General features: G+C 46.5%; 1 long non-coding RNA gene across 2 annotated transcripts; it reads left to right on the forward strand.

The window, feature by feature from the left end:
* The first annotated feature begins 411 nt into the window (after positions 1–411).
* Positions 412–2,554, forward strand: LOC108513212 (uncharacterized). 2 transcript variants are annotated; one of them, XR_001880813.1, is made up of 4 exons: positions 412–863; positions 1,625–1,733; positions 1,921–1,990; positions 2,284–2,554. It is a non-coding gene; the product is annotated as an uncharacterized LOC108513212 (long non-coding RNA). The 2 variants fall into 2 exon arrangements; XR_001880814.1 differs by lacking the exon at positions 1,625–1,733.
* Positions 2,555–4,824: the final 2,270 nt, after the last annotated feature.

A 4,824-nucleotide genomic window follows, 5' to 3' on the forward strand; every position in this document is an offset into this window, starting at 1 on the left:
GATGTCAGGGCGTTAGGGAGGTTGGCTATGCTAGGAAAGCAGGAGTGCTGAGTTAGTGGACGGAGGCAGATTTTGATGAGTGTTGCGAATAACTGGTTTGGCATGGAACATGGAACGGCTTTGTACCAACTCATTGGTGGGGAAAAAAGAGGCTGGCACCAGCAGAGGACCTAACTGGCTTAGGTAGAGTGATGGTGTCTGTGAGCCTCTTCTCAGAGACTACAGAGCTTCCCAAGGAGGGTGGAACTGATAACTTCCCTAAAGCAAGGAGGAGGGTCATTCTCCTGTCTCAGTTACTACTGTCCTGCCCATTGGAGTGGATAAAGCATATTTCTTAGAGAGGACAACAGAAGTGAGGGGTTTGGGGAGGGAGGTGATCTTGAGGAGGGTAGGAGAAATGGAGTGAAGACATTTTTCCTTTCTGATTCTTCCAGAAGAGGACAAAATCGGTTGGTGGATGATAGTTGCCCTTTGTCTAGAGGCTGGATGTAGAAGGTGCTGCAAGCTCTGCAAGCTGATTAGTTAATGTGGAAGCTGAAACCTACCTTGGGAAGTTGACCACTGACCATTGTCTTGCTTTTACCTGGGTTGCTTCCTTGGTTCTCTGTAGGTTTATAGCAAAGGGTTAAGGCTGCATAGATCTCTGCAGTTACAATTATTCATACCAGAAGATCCCGCTAACTTCTTTGTTATTTGAGCAGCTGGATGAGATTCCTGGTTTCCATAATCTGGACCTGGAGGCTTATACAGGAGAGGATCACTGGGGCAGACTTGAACCATGGTGCCCACAAGTGGGGAGGGCGCTCCAGGGCCCATGGAAAGAACTTCCTTCTGCAGTTGGAGACAGCCTTCTTTCTGTGTGGGTGAGTGGAGACATAATCCCCTTTATCCTGGCTTTGGTTTGCTTGATTACCTCTTTAGCAGTGCCATTCGTGACTGCAACAGGTGTCAGACTTTGTAAAGGCAGAGGCTGAGAGCTGGCCAAGACCATTTGTCATTCCTGACCTGTGTAGCTGGACCTTCGATACTATGAAGTCTTATTCCCAATTGCAGTTGCTCATTCTAGGGATGGGAGATAAGACATTGTGTTGATTTCTGAAAAAGTCCATGAAACAGTCAGAAAGGGCAGCCTCTTCTTCCAAATCCAGAAAAGAAGCTATGATGAAAGAATTGGGGTGGGTGGAATGGGTGTGAGCGATGGTGGTTTGTCACTGTCTTGGAAAATCATCTTATACTTTTACAAATCAGAGGAAGTGAAAGAGAAGAAACAGCTGGACTCTTTTCATCACCTTAGCACACATTTTATCCTGAAATAACACGCTACACTTTGAGAGAGTGTAGAAAGTGGGCAGTGCAATAGAGTGGATGAGACACTGAGATAGTTTCCCGGGACACTGAGATCGCAGTCTGCTGCTGACCAGTTGTGCAACTCTGGCGAGTTGCCTTTCTGGGTGGATCCAGTTTTGTCCTCTGTTGGAGGGAGCAGGGAGAGCAGGGGTGGACAGGGATTAGGTGGTCTCTAGTCTATGACTCACTGGCCACAGCATGACCACCTCTCCCTCACGCAGCCAAGGATGGGGATTGCTCTCAGCTGCTCTGTCCTCTCCCCTCCCTCCCTCCCCAGCGGGTTATCATGCTGACTTGACTAACACAAACCCCCATCTGGATGCAGTCCAAACGCCAGATGTGCCCCCGATTAGTGTCGGTCTGGGGAATGTTTCCATGACTGAAAGGTCAGTGTCAGCTGGAAGTGCCCAGAGTGGGCGTCTGCTCCCCACCCCTCGTCAGCTGCAAGGGCTGAACCTTCCATTATCTCACCGGCCAAGGAACTGAGCTGGGTGGGGTGGGGGGCAGCAGGGGTCGAGTGCTGGCCAAGTTCAGGAGGTCCTTGTTTTACTTGCCTTCTCTCTTCACTCTCAGGCTGAAGGATAGAGTGTGATTTTCCACTTGGAAGAGACTCCAGGGCTGTGCAGAGAGGGAAGTCCTGCTGGTGTGTAACTGAAAACACTTAGCTCTCCTTTAGATCTGCAATGTGCTTGTGTCTCTTCCGATTTTCTTATGGGGGCTGTCACCTCCACTGTGGAAAGAGAAATGAACGATAATATCGCGATGGGCTGGGCTGCCGTGTTTTGCTCTATTTACAGGTCATTTTAAGTATTGCTTCTACACTTCAGATGGGCTTTCATGTTTAATTTCATGCATGTAGGGCCATGCAAGGCTTTCCTCTAGGTAGCAATGAAAATTAAATACAATTGAGTTTGATGTGTACCTTATTGATTCCAGACCCATTTCAGTAGACTGTGACACTTCAGCGACCTGCAAATTCTACACATTAGAGTTCATATTTTATACAAACTCCGTACACCTAAGATGTGGACTTAACATTTCTACCAACAACATCCAACTTCCCATAAAAGATGCAGGCCCATCAGAAGATGAAAGCTATGAATGAAGATCCATTAAAGATGAGATTTATGGCCACCCCTTAGGGAAAGAAAAGATTCATAAATAATTTCATGAAGATTACCTCAAAATAGAGTCATAATTTCCTTAATTTCACGTTTTCCCTTTGGTTCCCTGCAGGCCACATCTTGTTTCCTGTGTCACCACAACTCCATTTCAAAGGGATGAGGTAGGAGAGGGGAGAGGTTGTATGTTAACTGGCCTGGGAACAGCTAAGTAATGAAACTGGGTCAGCATCTGTGATTGATAGTGTTCTGTCAAAGCACAGAACTTCTCTTCTTTGCTTGTGACTGGCAGGTGAAGCGTACTTCTCTGTGGCCCGCGGCTGCTCTGGCAGAGGCGGCCTTAGAGAAGACCACTTGAGCAGGGGGAACGGTTGATAATCAGAGGTAAAGTTGAGGAAAGCCAAAGGGGCAGGCCTGACCAGAAATGCTTTCAGGGTATTGTGGCAATCGTCTCTCTTCTGCAACCGAGCTGGGAATTAGAGGCTTTCTTCAGCCCGGAGTGGCAGAAAGGGAATTTTTACTAGAGGGCATGGCCTTCTGAGGCAGGAGAAGAAAGTATCTTCTGCCAGCTGGGGCAGGGAACGGAGGTGAGTCAGAAAGGCTTGTGGAGAGTGGTATTCCCCACTGGGGGTCACAGGGCCACTTGTAAAATGACGCCTAGATGTTGGTCTACAGCCAAGGTTCTCAACCTTGGCTGCATATGAGAATCACCTGGGGAGCTTTTACAATCCTGATGTCCAGACCCCATCTCATCCAGATTACATCAGAATCTCTGGGGTGGGGCCCAGGCTGAGGTAGTTGTTAAGGCTCCCTAGGTAATTTCACTGTGGATCCAGTCATGAGACCCATTGATCTAGGACCTTACTAATCAAAGTGTGGTATGAAGACCGGCAGCATCGTATCACCTGGGACTTGTTAGACATGTAGAATCTGAGGCCCCACCCCAGCATCTCCAGTTTAGTAAAATCCCCCGGAGATTTGGACTCTGTTAAAGTGTGAGGAGCTGGGGTTTTCAAACTTGACTGCACATTAAAATCATCTGGAGAGCTTTTAAAACTCGCAATGCCCAGGCCACACCTCATACCAATTAAATCAGAATTTCTGAGGGTGGGAGGCAAGCAGGTTTTTAAATAGGTTTTCAGGTGATTCCAATGTGCATGAGTGCGCAGCCCTGGATACATATTAGAATCACCTGGGGAGCTTTTAAATATCCCGATGCTCAAACCTACTCTTAGAAATTCTGATCTAATTGGTCTAGGATAGGCGGTAAAAAGATTCCTAGGTGATTCTAATATGCAGTCAGTGGAGCCTGTCTTCCGGAATGTTGGTTCGGCTTCACTGAAGGTACAGCCAGCTTAAAAACCCTCACTGCAAGTCAATGGATCCAGTAACATTCGGAGAAAAAGAATGAGTAGGCCATGGCTGGACTTAGCTCCCAGAGCTTTGATATTTAATCTCCTTACATGCGATAACTACGATTTTTTTAAATGAATTCAGATATTTATATGCTCCTCTAGTTTTCTAATAAAGTTCCTTTTGAAAAATTCAACCTCAATGCAGCTGAGTTAAGAGACAAAAGCACTGGCCTATACCTGGGCCACAGGAGCTCAGAGCAGCTAAGGGGTCAGGTGGGATGGAGGCAAGAGAGGTTATGGTGCAGAACTTGGGAGCGCCAGGACCGAGAGGAAGACCCTGAGGGATAAGCAAAAGGTGAGCTGATTGCAATTTTCTTGTTCTTTTTACTCTGTGAAACTGTCATCATTTCTAACGTGACTGTGGAGTCGGGTAGTTGTAGAATTGCTGGATTTAGCAAATAAAAACCCATGGCACCCAGTTACATTCAAATTTCAGATAAACAATGTTTTTAGCGTAAGTATGACACCTGTAATATTTGAGACGTACTTATTCTAGAAAATTTGTTGTTTATCTGAAATTCAGTTTTATCCTGGTATCCTGTATTTTATCTGATAACCCTCTTCCATACACAACCCTAAATTCTCAGTATTAGAAAATCTGCCCTGTGAGTGAGGCTTTCTCTAGGCCTTGAGCTGGCTCTTGCCATCTTGGGGTGAAGTCTATGGGTGATTGTTAGAATCCTGTTCCCAGGTAGATCAGGGAACAGGATTCTAACAGGATTTTTTTTTTTTTTTTTTTTTTTGAGACAGTCTTGCTCTGTCACCCAGGCTGGAGTGCAGTGTTGTGATCTTGGCTCACTGCAATCTCTGCCTCCCGAGTTCTAAGTGATTCTCCTGCCTCAGCCTCCTGAGTAGCTGGGATTACAGGCGCCTGCCACGACGTCAGACTAATTTTGTATTTTAGTAGAGATGGGGTTTCTCCATGTTGGTCAGGCTGGTCT

This window comes from Rhinopithecus bieti, unplaced genomic scaffold (assembly GCF_001698545.2).
Source record: "Rhinopithecus bieti isolate Rb0 unplaced genomic scaffold, ASM169854v2 scaffold_28163, whole genome shotgun sequence".
Taxonomy (NCBI): Eukaryota; Metazoa; Chordata; class Mammalia; order Primates; family Cercopithecidae; genus Rhinopithecus; species Rhinopithecus bieti.